The sequence below is a fragment of the Bidens hawaiensis genome, unplaced genomic scaffold (assembly GCF_021521415.1).
Source record: "Bidens hawaiensis isolate Kalapana, Puna unplaced genomic scaffold, B.hawaiensis_p1.1 tig00004857_1, whole genome shotgun sequence".
Taxonomy (NCBI): Eukaryota; Viridiplantae; Streptophyta; class Magnoliopsida; order Asterales; family Asteraceae; genus Bidens; species Bidens hawaiensis.
Genome location: NW_027491304.1, coordinates 900,676 through 919,838, shown reverse-complemented (window position 1 = coordinate 919,838; position 19,163 = coordinate 900,676). Strand labels below are relative to the sequence as shown.

Genomic DNA, 19,163 nt, shown 5'->3' with positions numbered 1-19,163 from the left:
GAACTTTAAATGGGATAAAGGTCACCTAACCATTTTGAGCAAACTAATATACTTAGGGTAATATTAACATATTTGTGGGATAAAGGTCACCTAACCACTTGTATGTTAATCTTACATGTTTATACAAGTAGGACGACTTGAATTGGAAACCATGTGATAAAGGTCACCTAAGCATGGGGTCCAATGGTGTTGATGGGATAAACATGCCAACACGAAATAAGGATTTCGAATGGTCCCATACCTCTAGAAGTTGCAAAGGGTTGCAATTGTCAAGGATGACTACCTTGTTAAATCAAATAACGGGATAAAGGTCACCTAACCGAAATTTGATTTATCGTTGGATTCTAGAATTTAATTATTATTTTAAAAATTTGGAATAAAAGGGTATTAATAATTAAATTGTTTATAATACTAAAATAGAACTTTGTTAAATTTTGTAGATGGCCGCTAACAATGCAAACACCTCTACCCATAACACCCGTAACCTATCCTTAAGAACCATCCTTGAAAAGGATCGTCTAAACCATAATAACTTTATGGATTGGTATCGCAACTTGAGAATAGTTCTCAAGCAAGAAGAGATATCATATGTCTTAGACGATCCCATTCCCGACGAGCCTAACGTGGAAGATGAGGAGGCTTATTACGATTGGGTTAAGTACACCAAAGATTCGGTGCAAGCCTCTTGCCTCATGTTGGGAACTATGATTCCCGAAATCCAAAAGGATTTCGAGCATCATGGGGCATACGACATGATAACTCAATTGAAGGAAATGTTCCTTCAACAAGCTAGAGCGGAACGTTTCGAAACGGTTCGAGCGTTTCATGCATGTCGTATGGAGGAAACCCAAAGCGTCTCATCTTATGTCCTAAAGATGAAAAGCTACATTGAAAAGCTTCGTAGGTTGAATTGTCCCGTCTCTAATGAGTTGGCTACGGATTTGATCCTCAACTCTTTGACCAAAAGGTTTGAAACCTTTGTCATGAACTATAACATGAACGGGTGGGACAAAAGCATTGGTGAGCTTCACGCAATGCTAAGAACGGCCGAAGCGGGAATGGGTAAAAGGGTTTTACCCGTTCTAACAATCAATGAAGGCAAAAGGGGACATAACTCCAACCCCAAAGCAAGTGTTGCTAAGGGCAAGGGCCACGTCCAAGGAAAGGGAAAGAGGAAAGCCATCACGCCCTACAAACCGAAGGAAAAGAAGCAAAAGGTTGCGACGCAAGATCCATGCTTTGAGTGTGGAGAGATAGGTCATTGGAAAAGAAATTGTCCGACCTATCTCAAAGCGTTAAAAGATAAGAGGGATGCGGAGCAAACCTCAGGTATTATCTTTACTATATATGTTGAACTAAATGTTATTTCTTCAAATACATGGGTACTTGATACCGGATGTGGAACTCACATTTGCAATTTGTTGCAGGGGTTCAAAAGAAGTAAGCAACTCAACAAAGGGGACATTAGTCTCTTTATGGGCAATGGAGCAAGAGTTGAAGTCCAAGCTCAAGGAGACTACATGTTAAAGCTTCCAAGTGGTTTGGAAGTAATTTTGAAAAATGTTTTGTATGCTCCTAAGTTAAGGAGAAACATTATTTCCGTGTCCCTTTTAAAACAATGTGGCTTTGATCTTAAGTTTATTGATTATGATATTCATGTTTTGATGAATGGCATATTTTATTTTAAAGCTATACCCATGAATGGTATATATGAAATAGATCAAAGTGGTATGTCACATAGTAGTTCAATGTATAATGTCAACACCAAGAAACTCAAGAAGGACTTGGGTGATTCCTATCTTTGGCATTGTCGCCTTGGACATATAAGCAAGAATCGCATGCAAACTCTTCGCAAGAGTGGTATTCTAGAAACCAATGAGTTTGATTCATTTGATGTATGTGAATCTTGTTTACAAGGCAAAATGACAAAGCAACCCTTTAATAAGACTTTTGAAAGGTCAAAAGAATTATTGGGTATCATACATTCGGATGTATGTGGTCCTTTTAGACCAATGACTAGGAATGGTGAAAGATACTTCATTACCTTTATTGACGATTATAGTCGATATGGTTATGTGTACTTAATGAAACACAAAGATGAAGCTTTTGAAATGTTCAAAGACTTCAAAGCTGAAGTAGAAAGACAACTCAAAACCACAATCAAAGTACTTCGTAGTGATAGAGGAGGTGAATACCTAAGTGGTATTTTTCAAGATCAACTTAAGAGTTGTGGAATTATTTCACAACTTACTCCACCTGGAACACCACAACATAATGGTGTGTCTGAAAGGAGAAATCGTACCCTATTAGATATGGTTCGATCAATGATGGCTAGAAGCACTTTACCTCTATCATTTTGGGGCTATGCTTTACTTTCCGCTGTTCGCATATTGAATATGGCTCCAACCAAGAAAGTGGAGAAGACACCTTTCGAAATATGGCATGGAAAGGCTCCATCGCTATCATTCTTAAAAGTTTGGGGTTGTGAAACTTATGTAAAGCAATACACCCCAAACAAATTAGAAGTCCGATCCACTAAGTGTATCTTTATTGGTTACCCTAAAGATGATATAGGATATTACTTTTACGATCCTAGTGAGCAAAATGTTATTATTGCTCGAAAGGGTAAGTTCTTGGAAACTAAGTTCCTTAAGGAAGGAACTAATAGTAGAACAGTGAAATTTGATGAGGATCAAGAATCACAAGATGATACACAATTGGTTGATACTAGCACTCAACAAGAGGTTGTTGAAAGTGATCAAGTGGTTGATCAAAACACACAAAACGTTCGCAGATCTGGTAGAGTTAGCAATCCACCCGAAAGATATGGATTTTTTGTAGAAGGTTGCTACGTGGTAGATTCGGATGAACCAACCACATACCGTGGTGCAATGTCCAAGAATGATTGTGACAAATGGCTTGAAGCCATGAACGTTGAGATGCAATCCATGTATGACAACCAAGTTTGGGAATTGGTTGAACCACCACTTAACACCAAAACTGTTGGAAGTAAGTGGGTTTTCAAAAGAAAAACTGATATGCATGGAAACTTGGATACTTATAAAGCAAGACTTGTAGCTAAAGGTTTCACTCAAACTCAAGGGGTTGATTATGATGAAACTTTTTCGCCTGTAGCAATGCTAAAGTCTATTAGGATATTATTTGCCATAGCTGCACATTATGATTATGAAATTTGGCAAATGGATGTCAAGACCGCTTTCCTAAATGGATATCTTGAGGAAGATGTCTATATGGTTCAGCCTGAAGGTTTTGTCGATCCAAAACATCCTAATAAAGTATGCAAGTTAAAGAAATCAATCTATGGATTGAAACAAGCATCTAGAACTTGGAATCATCGTTTTGATGAAGAAATCAAAAATTTTGGTTTCATCAAGAACGCTGATGAGGCTTGTGTGTATAAAAAGGCTAGTGGGAGTATAATTACCTTCTTAGTATTGTATGTCGATGACATTCTACTATTTGGAAATGACATTCCAACCATGGAAAGCGTTAAGGCTTGGCTTGGAAGTAGATTTTCCATCAAGGATCTTGGTGAAGCTGCCTATATTTTGGGAATAAAGATCTATAGGGATAGGTCAAGGCGCTTGATAGGTTTGAACCAAAGTACATACATTGATAAAATCTTGAAAAGGTTCAAGATGGAAAACTCCAAGAAAGGTTTTGTACCTATTCAAAGAGGGACCGTATTGAGTTCAGATCAATGTCCAAGCTCAAAGGGTGAGCAAGAGATGATGAAACAAATCCCATATGCTTCTGCTATAGGATCCATCATGTATGCGATGATATGTACTAGACCGGATGTGTCATGCGCTTTGAGCATGACAAGCAGATACCAACAGAATCCAGGAAACAGTCATTGGATGGCTGTTAAGAGCATATTGAAATACCTTAGGAGAACTAAGGATATGTTTCTGATATATGGATCTGGTGAGGAGGAACTCGCTATAAAAGGTTACACGGATGCGAGCTTCCAAACTGATCGAGATGATTCTCGATCACAATCTGGGTATGTGTTCACTCTTAATGGAGGAGCTGTCTCTTGGAAGAGCTCAAAACAGGAAGTGGTAGCATTGTCCACTACAGAATCAGAATACATCGCCGCTTCATTAGCAGCTCAGGAAGCTGCATGGTTGAAGAAATTCATTACTGATCTAGGAGTGGTCTCTTCCATTCAAGACCCCCTAGAAATCTTTTGTGACAACGAGGGTGCGATTGCTCAAATCAAGGAACCTCGTTCGCACCAAAAGACGAGGCACATAGAGCGGAGATTCAACTACATAAGGGATGAAGTTGAAAAGGGAAAGATATGTATTCGCAAAGTTGGAACTGATCAAAATCTTGCGGACCCATTCACGAAGCTCCTAGAAAGACCGAAACATGAGCGTCATGCGAGTGGCTTAGGACTTCGATATTCTAGTAATTGGATTTGATCTATTTTGTATTAAAGTTTAAAAGACTTTTGTAATTTAACTCTTTTATATGATTATGGAATCTTGAGTTAAATTCTAATTTTGCATGTTTAATCCATGAATAAGTTATCTTATTCTAAAAGTCCGTAGTCGATCACATTTGTGGGAACAAATATGAAGCAAGACTATTATGAACTAGGATTGGTGGTTATTCATAAGGAATGAATATGGAGCATAGGTTTGCTGCCAAAGTTCATAGATATTTGTGGGATACAAATATTGGACTGACCCGCTCTCAATATTACTACATGGAGTCGATTGACTTGATCATTAGTAATCTTGAGTAAAGGAGAATTTCATATTATCCTTAGACCTGAGATGTATATTGGGTCTTGATTTTCACCGAGTATTACACTTTGACTCTCCCCTTCGCTATTCGTAAAAGATGGTACATAAGGATGAGCTCGGGTGGAGTATAAAGTGATAGTGAGAGGCGTATACAGTCAAGACGGAATTTGTTCCTCTTATGTGTTGAGAGTTTAGATGTCTAAGGCCTGATAAAGTTGAATTGTAAAGAGAATGATCACCTATGTCTCTTAGATCCAACATGACATCTAGCAACAAAGGGATATAATGATAGATTCACCTAAATCATATCAAGTAAGGGACTTGAAGGGATGATGTTATTGAATGGCACTTCGTCAAACACATTGGGGGTGGTGAACTGTTGTTAGGCGGTATTCACCACTTACATTAATTTTCTATGTATCTCGTGCAAGTGGGAGATTGTTGGAATTACGTATGCCCGAGACACATACTTATACTAATGTGGCTAACTGTGTTTGATCCAAGTCGGGTCATACCCAATAACAAGCTAGACAACACCAAATGTATTCTTTTATGATTTGATCATTTAAACGAATACCGAACACTAAGTGTTTAGAGAATTGGTTTTCTAAACAAACACACTTGATAATTTAAATAAATTATCTGGATAATTTATTTATATAAATTAATTATTTAATTGGTTAAATAATTAAGATAGCATGTATGTTTTATAAAATTAGTTTTATAAAATAAATGGAGATGGTTTTAAATGGTTAAAACAAAATAAGAAACAAAAAAAAAAAAAAAAAAAAAGGAAAGAAAAGGGAGCCGTCCACCCCATGTGGGTGGAAGGTTTTGGCCCAATCAAATCCTTTTGGTCCATGTGAAGCTCTTTATGAATCTCCACATCCAAGACATGCAACTCATCTTTCATTTTTGAATTTTCAAGTGTATAATCAAGTTCACATTCTCTCTCTCTTTCTCTCAAAACCCACGGCCAAAGTGGGCAGAATTTTGGGGTTTTTGTTGAGCTTGTTTAAGTGTTCTAATCCTAGCAATCAAGTTGGGGTTGTCACAAATAGCTTGGGGTATTACTATCTTGAGGTCTTCTACTTTGGAGGCTTGCCATTGAACCACCATCCCCTTCAACAACCTACATCTTCTTATAAGGTATAAGGAGGTACTTTTACATTTCATAAGTATATTGTTCTTGTAATATTGATCCTTGTTCATTGGGTTTTTAGTTTTAACATATTGGTATGTTCATAACAAGATTTAAAATCTAAGCTTCCGTTGTGTTTTCTAGTTAAATATGGTTAACTTGACTTTGATAAACTTGTATAAAACCCAACAGAATAATCAGAGTTATAACTGGGTGACACGTGTTAAAATCGGTTACTACTATTCATATGAATGATCAGTTACGAGTAACGAATGTCTATTCATCCATAAAAAATCATCATTCGAATCTTCAACACATTTTTAAAAAATCTGGATTCAAACTCAAATATAGATTTCGATCAAACTTGGATTACAAGTCCAAATCTCAACCAAATTCAAGGTCGAATAAGCTTTCACTTAAATCTCCAAAGCTATCTTTTCCTCTTGAGAGTAAATATCAAATGGTTTTTCTTCACTGTTTGTACTCGGATCACCAATCATGGGAGGATTGTATACATAATCAAGGGAGGATGTACGGTTCCCAAATGAGCTCGAAACCTCGGTTCCCATTTGCAAGATCACTCAATTTCATCAGCCTTGGACAGTTCAAACGAGACCCGATCACAGCATCTAAATGAAGCATTTGTTGCATAATCAAGTTCTTAGATTCTAAAGTGTAGAAATTAGCCATATAAAAAAGTATAGGGTTCAAACAGTCAAACTTGTAAAGTTATGGGTCAAAACTATCAAGTGATGAAAGTTTGGTATAACGAATGAACCTAATAGTTTAACGAATGATGCAGTGATTTTGGTAACGAATGGTTTATGGGTTTGGTAATGAATTGGTTAAAATGTCTCTCGAATGGTGTAGAATGATAAAGTTTACTGCTCACACGAATGATACATTAACGAATACAGTTTGAGCAACGAATGATCACACGAATGACAAGGAATAAGGTTTGTGTAAGGAATCTGATACTGTAGATGTAACAAATGTGGTATTGTAGATGAATAATCAGAGTTATAACTGAATGACACGTGTCAAAATAGGTTACTACTATTCATATGAATGATCAGTTACGAGTAACGAATGTCTATTCATCCATAAAAAATCATCATTCAAATCTTCAACACAATTATAAACAATCTGGATTCAAACTCAAATACAAATTTCGATCAAACTTGGATTACAAGTCCAAATCTCAACCAAATTCAAGGTCGAATAAGCTTTCACCTGAATCTCCAAAGCTATCTTTTCCTCTTGAGAGTAAATATCAAATGGGTTTTCTTCACTGTATGTATTCGGATCACCAATCATGGGAGGACTGTATACATAATCAAGGGAGGATGTACGGTTTCCAAATGAGCTCGAAACCTCGGTTCCCATTTGCAAAATCACTCAATTTCATCAGCCTTGGATAGTTCCAATGAGACCCGATCTCAGCATGCATTTGTTGCATAATCAAGTTCTTAGATTCTAAAGTGTTGAAATTAGCCATTTCAAAAAGTATAGGGTTCAAACAGTCAAACTTGTAAAGTTATGGGTCAAAACTATCAAATAATGAAAGTTTGGTATAGCGAATGAACCTAATCTTTTAACGAATGAAGCAGTGATTTTGGTAACGAATGGGTTTGGTAAATGAATTGGTTAAAATGTCTCTCGAATGGTGTAGCATGATAAAGTTTACTGTTCACACGAATGATAAGGAATAAGGTTTGAGTAAGGAATCTGATATTGTAGATGTAACAAATGTGGTATTGTAGATGAATAATCAGAGTTATAACTGAGTGACACGTGTCCAAATCGGTTACTACTATTCATATGAATGATCTGTTACGAGTAACGAATGTCTATTCATCCATAAAAAATCATCATTCGAATCTTCAACACATTTTTAAAAAATCTGGATTCAAACTCAAATACAGATTTCGATCAAACTTGGATTGCAAGTCCAAATCTCAACCAAATTCGGTCGAATAAGCTTTCACTTAAATCTCCAAAGCTATCTTTTCCTCTTGATAGTAAATATCAAATGGTTTTTCTTCACTGTTTGTACTCGGATCACCAATCATGGGAGGATTGTATACATAATCAAGGGAGGATGTACGGTTCCCAAATGAGCTCGAAACCTCGGTTCCCATTTGCAAAATCAATCAATTTCATCAGCCTTGGACAGTTCAAACGAGACCCGATCTCAGCATTTAAATGAAGCATTTGTTGCATAATCAAGTTCTTAGATTCTAAAGCGTAGAAATTAGCCATATAAAAAAGTATAGGGTTCAAACAGTCAAACTTGTAAAGTTATGGGTCAAAACTATCAAATGATGAAAGTTTGGTATAACGAATGAACCTAATAGTTTAACGAATGATGCAGTGATTTTGGTAACGAATGGTTTATGGGTTTGGTAATGAATTGGTTAAAATGTCTCTCGAATGGTGTAGAATGATAAAGTTTATTGTTCACACGAATGATACATTAACGAATACTGTTTGAGCAACGAATGATCACACGAATGATAAGGAATAAGGTTTGTGTAAGGAATCTGATACTGTAGATGTAACAAATGTGGTATTGTAGATGAATAATCAGAGTTATAACTGAATGACACGTGTCAAAATAGGTTACTACTATTCATATGAATGATCAGTTACGAGTAACGAATGTCTATTCATCCATAAAAAATCATCATTCAAATTTTAACACAATTATAAACAATCTGGATTCAAACTCAAATACAGATTTCGATCAAACATGGATTACAAGTCCAAATCTCAACCAAATTCAAGGTCGAATATGCTTTCACCTGAATCTCCAAAGCTATCTTTTCCTCTTGAGAGTAAATATCAAATGGGTTTTCTTCACTGTATGTATTCGGATCACCAATCATGGGAGGACTGTATACATAATCAAGGGAGGAATTACGGTTTCCAAATGAGCTCGAAACCTCGGTTCCCATATTCAAAATCACTCAATTTCATCAGCCTTGGATACTTCCAATGAGACCCGATCTCAGCATGCATTTGTTGCATAATCAAGTTCTTAGATTCTAAAGCGTAGAAATTAGCCATTTCAAAAAGTATAGGGTTTAAACAGTCAAACTTGTAAAGTTATGGATCAAAACTAACTAATGATAAAAGTTATGAACCTAATCGTTTAACAAATGAAGCAGTGATTTTGGTAACGACTGGGTTTATGGGTTTGGTAATGAATTGGTTAAAATGTCTCTCGAATGGTGTAGAATGATAAAGTTTACTGTTCACATGAATGATAAGGAATAAGGTTTAAGTAACGAATCTGATATTGTAGATGTAACAAATGTGGTATTGTAGACGAATAATCAAAGTTATAACTGAATGACACATGTCAAAATCGGTTATTACTATTCATATGAATGATCAGTTACGAGTAACGAGTGTCTATTCATCCATAAAAATCGTCATTCGAATCTTCAAAACATTTATAAACAATCTGGATTCACACTCAAATCAAGATTTCGATCAAACATGGATTACAAGTCTAAATCTCAACCAAATTCAAGGTCGAATAAGCTTTCACTAGAATCTCCAAAGCTATCGTTTCCTCTTGAGAGTAAATATTAAATGTGTTTTCTTCATAGTTTGTACTCGGATCTCCAATCATGGGAGGACTGTATACATAATCATGGGAGAATGTAAGGTTCCCATATGAGCTCTAAACCTCGGTTCCCATTTGCAAAATCACTAAATTTCATCAGCCTTGGACAATTTAAACGAGACCCGATCTCAGCATCTAAATGAAGCCTTTGTTTCATAATCATGTTCTTAGATTCTAAAGTGTAGAAATTAGCCATTTCAAAAATTATAGGGTTAAAACAATCAAACTTGTAAAGTTTGTCGGAATCGATCTGCCCAAGACACATATTAGTGTTGATGTGGCTAGTACGTATTGATCCAAGTCGGGTCATAGTCGATAAAAAGCTAGACAAACGCCACGATATTTATTATTTAATATTATCTAAGTAATAATTATCAACACTTATATATATTTGGAAATGGGTTTTCTAAATATTTGCATTTGTGTGTTAAATAAATTATAAGGATAATTTATATTTGAAAGGAATGTTATTTACTTGGATTAATAACAAATAATGTAAAAAGGAAATAAACAAAATGGGTTTGAGTTTTGCGGGGAAAACCCACCCTTGGGCCGGCTCCTTCTCTCTCCTCTCTCCTCTTTTGTTTGTTTCAATAACATGCAAGGAGAGTAAGTGGGTGTGTAAGGGGAATCTTTTTGTATCACACTCCACACTCTCTTTCACACACACATCTCTCTCTCTCTTTTCTTCTCCCTTCGGAGCCGAGAACAAGAGGAAGAAGAAGAACAAAGGTTGTTCTTACAACAAGTGTTTGGACCCTAGCAACCTAGGCGATTGTTGAAGCTTGTCGGGTATACAAGCTTGAGGATTCCTTTCCTTGGATTCTAGCCATTCAACTCATTCATTCCTTTCATTCTCGGACTTGAAGGTATGTTTGTAAACACCCTATGGTTGTGCTTTGATAGTGTGTACATCGTATATGGATCCTGGATTGGGTGTATACATAAACGGGTTTTATGTGATTTAGTGAAACATGATTTAAAACTTTATTTCCGCTGGGTTTTCCTTAATAATTGGTTATTTTGGACTTTGATAATCTTGCTAAACCCAAAAATGGTATCAGAGAGCCGCTTAACGATTTCATGCTTCAAATCGGGTTTTAAAGTGCTCGGGTTTGATGGTATTCTGTACCATTTTGGTCGAATTTATACCATACATGCATGTGGTAAAATCTTGAAAATTTGGTCATTTGGTTGCCAAATCTTGTTTGGGCTGAATCTGTGTTCTTCAGCTCTGGCCGAGAACTCTATGGTTGGAAACCATGGTTCTCGGTCTGGCCGAAGACACCCGAAACCCCTTTCTCGGTTGGCCGAGAACTCATGGTTGGGAACCATGAGATTTCGGTTGACCGAAAACACGTTCTCGGTTGGACCGAAAACTCATGATTGTGAATCATAGTTCTCGGTGTTGACCGAGAACAATAGGTTCTCGGTGAACCAAAACTTCCAGGCTGAAAACTCTGAAGCTTTGGTCTTCTGGCCGAGAACTATGTGTTCTCTGTTTTAGGCCGAGAACTAAGGGACAAGGGGAACCATTGAGGTCAAAGGTTGACCTGTTTGATCAGAGGTTGACCTGCTTGTGTTTATGTGCATTACCTAGCCAACACCTTGTGTATATTGAAGAATTATCGTTTGTGATTTATGCATTTGGATGTAACATTCTTTATTCGGGTTTGTAATCTATTTATTCTTTCAATTGGTTGTAATAATAAGTAGAATAGTTGTATTTCTTTTACTATAAAAATGTATTTGGATATATTTTGTAAAAGGAGATGCAACTACAACACCATGTTGGTTGGGAGTTTGGATGCGGAGTCAAGTGGGAGTTTACCATCTCATACCTTGTGTCATGCTCGTCCCTTAGGAGAGACCTATTGACCCACTTGTTTCGGTCAACAAGTGTTGTCTATCTAGGTGGCTATGATTATGACATATGGTTGTATTTTATGCTTGTATGGTTGTTTTAGTTTTATTGTTTTATCATGTTTGGATGTTAACAATTAAAATCGACAACAAGCATAAAAGTGATTCCTTTGAAATTATTTTAGTTGTTAAATTGGTTTTATTAACTACTAATGATTTCATAATAAAATGGGTTTTATTAAAAGGAAAATGAAAATTGGTTATTAAAGAGTACCATACATTTGAATGCATGCTTATGGAAGGTACACTAAATAGTTTTCCAATCTAGAATTTTGAAAACTAAATCCCTTTTAAAACAAGTTAAACACCATCCTTTTACATGACACTCGAGTCACTTGGAGACTTAATGTGGGTTAAAGGTCACCTAACCACATTTAAGAAAACTTGTGATCTTGAGGTGATTTTACAATACTTGTGAGATAAAGGTCCCCTAACCACTTATATGTGTAAACTCACACGTGTGTGTAAGTAGAGCGACTTGATTTGGAAACCATGTATATAGGGTCACCGAAACATGGCATACAAAGGTGTTGATGGGATTAAACATGTCATCTAAACATATGATGTTTAACCGATCCCATTAAAACTAGAAGTTGCAAAGGGTTGCAATCGTCAAATGTTGACTACCTTGTTAATTCGGATAGTAGGATAAAGGTCACCTAACTACTATTTGAATGAAACGTTGGTTTCTAGATTTTAATCATTGATTGTCTTGGAGACATTAAAGGGTAATTAACGATTAAAATTTATTGATATCGAAAATACTAAATTGAGCTTTGTTAAAATTCTTTATAGATGGCCGCAAACAATCAACGGAACGCTATTATCTCTCATGTGCATAATCTATCACTGAGATCCATACTGGACAAGGATCGTCTAAATTTTAACAACTTCATGGACTGGAATCGAAACTTGAGAATTGTTCTCAAGCAAGAGAGGAAGCCATATATTTTAGACGATCCTATTCCCGATGAACCCGATGTCAATGGCTTATATGCCTATGCGAATTGGTTGAAGTACACCGAGGATTCGGTGCAAGTTTCTTGCCTCATGTTGGGAACAATGATTCCCGAGATCCAAAAGGACTTCGAGAATCATGGGGTGTATGACATGATTACCCAGCTTAAGGAAATGTTCCTTACACAAGCTAGGGTGGAACGCTTTGAAACGGTTCGAGCGTTTCATGCATGTCGTATGGAAGAAACCCAATCTGTCTCATCTTATGTACTTAAGATGAAGAGCCACATTGTAACACCCCGTAACCGCAGCGGAAACGTACACGGGATGCAACAGACACATCTGATATCAACAGCATTGCTTATAAAGAAAATACCACTACATTAATTTATAACATATTACATTGTTGCGAGATTCATTACTGTCTAGGTGATACACACATATTTTACCGATAAGACATTAATAAATTCATTACAAAACATAGAGCAGCAAGCTTCCAACAGGTAGCACAGATAGTTAAGCACACATCAATCAATCCAACTTGGGCATACCTAGAAAACATGTAAAGAAAACGGGTCAACTACGAATAGTTGGTGAGTTTCACTAATTTAAATAAACACTGACAAATCATTTTAATAATAATTTATTAGCAATATAATCATGCTGGGAACTATGTTACCCCAGAACATTTCCATTAACTTTCTGGGAACTATGTTACCCCAGAACAATAATAACCCCTGGGAACTATGTTACCCCAGAACAATAATAACCCCTGGGAACTATGTTACCCCAGAACAATAAATACCCCTGGGAACTATGTTACCCCAGAACAATAATAACCCCTGGGAACTATGTTACCCCAGAACAATAAAAAACCCCTGGGAACTATGTTACCCCAGAACAATAACTACCCCTGGGAACTATGTTACCCCAGAACAATAATAACCCCTGGGAACTATGTTACACCAGAACAATAATAACCCCTGGGAACTATGTTACCCCAGAACAATAATAACCCCTGGGAACTATGTTACCCCAGAACAATAATAACCCCTGATAAACAATTTATATATTCTGTGCATCAAACCATATATATATAAATATACAAGTATTTCCATACGATCGGTATGTACTTAAATACTTTAAATAAGACATGTTTTCCGCCCCGGGAAAATATAATTAAAACAATTCATTAAAAGGGGCTCGTGAAAACTCACCTTGTTGTGAGTCGGTGAGTAATATAAGGAACAGCTACGTGCCTGGATCTGTAATATAATATCTAGTCGTTACTATATAATTCCCATAACTTAAATACGTATCAATCGGTACATCTGGGAACATTGTTAACCCAGTACTGTACTCGATTCGGGGACAATGTTAACCCCGTGACACTTCTAAGGACTCAGATTGACATTGCTTAGAGTTTGACAGTCAATTTAGTTAAGGTGATGAAATTATAGCTCGGTTTGACACCCCGTTTGGCCGTGGGGCCCGTTTCCGGTATTTCGGTGCCGGAAACGGTAAAATCGGGTAAAATTACCCAAATCATCCGAATTATTTTCGGATGATTTATTTTTACCTAATTTACTTAGATTTATGAAAATAGTCCATTTTTAAAGTTTTCGTGTACCAGTCAGCTCGCTTATGCGAACTTTGCCGGTTTACACGTTTTAAGCTTTAAATATTTGTTTTTACGTTCTTATTAGCACAAATAATTACCCGTTTAGTCTCGGGTCTTGAATTTTTGCACAAAACTTATTTTGACAGAAAGAAAATTTTACAAAATTTTTCCAGATTTATTTTCTTATATTTACATTTATTTATCTATTTTTAAATCTTATTAAAACACTAAATATGTCAAAAATAACAAAACACTTTAGAAAAATCCCAAATTTTTCTGGGATGATCTCTGTCATCCTCATAACTTCCTGGAATTTTTCCAGAATTTAAAACTTATTTTTCAAGCCATTTTCACCCAAAACCGAGCTAGAAAGCCCTAGAACTTGTTTCACCGAAAAGCCTACTTAGACTTTTCCAACTGAGCTCAAATTTTGTGGGTGACTTTTATATGTTATAAAAAGCTTATCTTAAATTTTCCAGAATTTTTCATCATGTTTAGCTATTTTTCACTACTTTTGGCCAAAACCGAGCATTAAATTCACCAAATATTCATCTTTTATCCAAAAATTACCAAAAATTCACAGATCTCATATTTTCATGTGTAGATCATCTATGTGAAATTTCGTGACCCGACTCTAAGCACACGAAAATCTGTCCAAATTTCATAAACACACGAAAACCGAACTATTTTGTGTTTTCTAGCTTTAGATCGCAAGGATCTCGGTTTCTAGCCTTTGCTAGCCGCTAGATACAACACTTACAAGCACATCAACACCACACCAAGCAAGTTATACCCACAATCAAGCCATTTCTTTCCTAGTGTCGGTTAAAACATCAAAACAACGATTTTGACCGTAAAAATCCGTTCTCGACTCTTTTTACTCATTTCTTGGACCAAGATCCCTTGTATAACATGTATACATCTCTTGATCATGCAAGAGTCGGTTTCATCTCGGGTTTTCACCCGTCTTTCACATAGAAATTCATTTTTACAAGATTTCAACCGTAAAACTTCGTTCTAAACACTTTTAACTCAACACTTGGATCAAGATCCTTTGTATAACTTGTATACATCCCTTGATCACACGAGAACCGGTTCCATCTCGGGTTTTCACCCATATTTCACTTGGAACCTCTTGTTCTTGCAAAACAACTCAAAATAAAGAAATCAATACTATGATTTAACCAACTAAACCATGTTTTTACCTTCAAAATCTTGTTAGAACTCAAGGAATTGGATGGATGTTTGAAGATTTGAAAGAGTTTGAGAGAGTTTTGGGAGAGAATTGATGTTAAAAAAAAAATGAAATGTATAATGTGTGTGAAAGGGGGTGGCCGGCCTAAGTGGTGGTGTGGGGGGCCCACATCTCAAACCATGGCCACATATTTGGATTACACAATCCGGATAATGTTGTGGATAGTCTGGTTCAGTTCGTTTCTCGTTTAAACTCGTAATTCGGCTTAAAACGAGCCTAAAATGGTTGTTTTTCGGGTTAACATAAAATTTATATAAAACTGATTTAAAAACTTTAAAAACTTAACCCATGACAATAAAACATCATATTATTAATAATTACGCATCTTTTTCGGCTTGATTGATCGTCTCTTGCTTGGTTTGGTGTTAAAGGTTTCGTTTAGCGTACCGACGTACCATTAAATCGAAATCCTTTTTCTGTGCTATAATTTACTTATCCCGAAGCATTAATACTTCGTAAATATCACTAAACATTATATACTTCGTCTATAATGTAATTCCCGATTCGTTCGGGTTTCAATAATCGTTCATTGGTTAATTGTAATTCCAATACGATTCACTATATAATCGAGTATGATTCGTACTATGAATCATATATACTCGTATATACGTACTATAACTCATATAATCAATATTTAAATGACACGTAAATAGTATATACCGGCTAGGGTATACCTGGATTTGCCGGGATCGTTACATTCTCCCCCCGTTATAAAAATTTCGTCCTCGAAATTTTACACGTCAACTACTTCCTTTTGAGGAAATAGGTGGGGGTATTTCTTCCGAAATTCATCCTTTCGTTCCCAAGTAAATTCTGGGCCTCGTTGCGAATTCCATCTAACTTTGACCAACGAGATCTTATTGTGTCTAAGTTGCTTGATCTTACCATCCACTATTTCGATGGGCTCCTCTACGAAGTTGAGCCTATCACATATTTGAACACCCTCTAAGGGTAACACCGATGTCTCATCCGACAGACATCTTTTTAAATTTGACACATGAAACACGTTATGAACTGCACTTAGTTCCTCAGGCAGTTCTAGTCGGTAAGCTACCGGACCGATCTTTGCAGTGATGTTGAATGGTCCAATGTATCTAGGGGCCAACTTCCCCGCCTTTCCAAATCTGACCACTCCTTTCCAGGGTGATACTTTCAAATATACCTTTTCACCCTTCTCAAATGACAACGGTTTTCGACGGGTATCGGCATAACTCTTCTGCCGATCCCGCGCGGCTTTCAAGTTGTTCTTAATTTCAAGAATCTTGCTGGTCGTCTCCTGGACCAGATCCGATCTAATGACCTGCGAGTCACCCACTTCAGACCAGCAAAGTGGTGATCGGCACTTCCGCCCATACAATGCTTCATAAGGTGCTGCCTTTATACTGCTATGGTAACTGTTATTATAGGAAAATTCAACGAGTGGGAGATGTTGATCCCAATTTCCCTTAAAGTCCAGTACGCAGGCACGAAGCAAATCCTCCAAAGTTTGAATGGTCCTCTCAGACTGACCATCGGTCTGAGGGTGGTAAGCTGTGCTTAGGTCAATACGTGTTCCCAACGCTTCTTGGACAGCTTGCCAAAGTTTGGAGGTGAAATGGCTATCCCTATCGGAGATGATCGAGATGGGGATGCCATGACGAGACACTATTTCATTTATATAAATTTGCGCAAGTCTCTCGGTGTTATAATTGTTTCTAATCGGAATAAAATGTGCCGATTTGGTTAATCTATCCACGATTACCCAAATTGCATCATTTCCCCGGGATGTCTTAGGGAGGTGTGTCACGAAATCCATTGTGATTTGCTCCCATTTCCATTCGGGAATCTCCGACTGTTGTAACATTCCTGAAGGTTTCTGGTGCTCCGCCTTAACCCTCGCACACGTCGTACACTTGCCGACGTATGTGGCTATATCCTTTTTCATACCTGGCCACCAGTAAAATTCTTTCACATCCTGGTACATTTTATCCGATCCCGGATGTATGGAATATTTCGATTTATGCGCTTCGTCCATGATTAATTCACGAAGGTCATGGAGGGTCGGAATCCAAATCCGACTTTTGAAATAGAGAATTTCATCTACACGCCGTTCGAAATTCTTCTCATTCCCGTAAAGTCCTTCTCTATCCAATTGGTCCTCTTTCAACGCCTCGCGTTGAGCGGCTCGAATCAAATCCGAAAGGTTTGACTGGACTATCATCCCCAACGCCCGCACTCGTAATGGTTTAACCCGATCTCTCCTACTCAAGGCATCGGCTACGACGTTGGCCTTGCCGGGGTGATATCGAATGTCACAGTCATAGTCACTCAGTAACTCGACCCACCTTCGTTGTCTCATATTTAGTTCTTTCTGATCGAATATGTGCTGCAAACTTTTATGATCAGTGAAGATGGTGCACTTTGTACCGTAGAGATAGTGTCTCCAGATTTTAAGTGCAAAGATGACTGCTCCCAGTTCCAAGTCATGAGTAGTGTAGTTTTTCTCATGAACTTTCAACTGTCGAGACGCATAGGCTATGACCTTTTTATTTTGCATCAACACGCATCCTAACCCTTTACGGGATGCGTCACAATATACAACAAATCCATCGTCTCCGTCGGGGAGACTTAAGATTGGCGCTTGGCACAATCTTTGTTTTAGCGTTTGAAACGCCGTTTCCTGCTCTTCACCCCATTCATACTTCCGATCCTTTTGAGTCAGGAGGGTTAAAGGTTGGGCGATGCTGGAAAAGTTCTCTATAAATCGACGATAGTATCCAGCTAAGCCTAAGAATTGGAGGATTTCCTTTGGAGATTTAGGCGCTTGCCAATTCTTAATAGCTTCAACCTTACTCGGATCAACGTGTATTCCTTGGTGGTTTATAACATGACCGAGGAATTGCACCTCTTGTAACCAGAAGTTACACTTGGAGAATTTTGCATACAACTTCTCCTGATCCAAAAGCTCCAAAACTAACCTCAAATGTCGCTCATGTTCTTCTTTACTTTTTGAATATATCAAAATATCGTCAATAAATACAATGACGAATTTGTCGAGATAGGGTTTACAGACTCGGTTCATGAGATCCATGAACACCGCTGGCGCATTTGTTAGCCCAAAGGGCATAACTAGAAATTCGTAGTGGCCGTAGCGAGTCCGAAACGCGGTTTTTGGGATATCCTCCTCTTGAATTCTAACTTGGTGGTATCCCGATCTAAGATCAATTTTTGAGAAGTAGCTCGCACCTTGTAGTTGGTCGAACAAATCATCGATTCGGGGAAGAGGATACCTATTTTTGATGGTTAATTTGTTCAATTCCCTGTAGTCAATGCACATTCGAAGGCTTCCGTCCTTCTTTTTCACAAATAGTACAGGTGCACCCCACGGGGAGTAGCTGGGACGAATAAATCCCTTATCCAACAATTCCTGCAACTGGTTGGATAATTCTTGCATCTCGGACGGTGCAAGTCTGTAAGGGGCCTTAGCAACAGGGCCAGCTTGTGGTAACAGATCGATTCTGAATTCGACCTGTCGGGTTGGCGGTAATCCAGGAAGTTCCTCTGGAAAAACTTGTGGAAATTCGCGTACCACGGGAATATCGTCCACCCGTTTTTCCTCAGAATCAGCGGCCGTCAGGCTCGCTAGATACGCCACACATCCCTGACGTATATATTTCAACACCTTGAGGTGGGATATAAATGGTATCATGGTGCCGGATTTTTCTCCCTGCACTAATACCTCCTCGTCATCCGACACCCGGATCTTGACGATTTTCTTTTCACAGTTTATTTCTACCCTATTACGTGCCAACCAATCCATTCCCACTATTACGTCAAAACTCCCCAATTCTACCGGTAACAAGTCAATCAGGAAG

General features: G+C 37.5%; 1 long non-coding RNA gene across 1 annotated transcript in view; it reads left to right on the top strand.

Moving 5' to 3' along the window:
• LOC143628253 (uncharacterized) overlaps positions 1 to 12,056 on the top strand; it is a 137,223-nt gene extending 125,167 nt beyond the window's left edge. The window contains exon 3 of the long non-coding RNA XR_013152719.1: positions 12,004 to 12,056. This is a non-coding gene — a long non-coding RNA (uncharacterized LOC143628253). The remainder of the gene's footprint in view (positions 1 to 12,003) is intronic.
• The last annotated feature ends 7,107 nt before the right edge of the window (positions 12,057 to 19,163 follow it).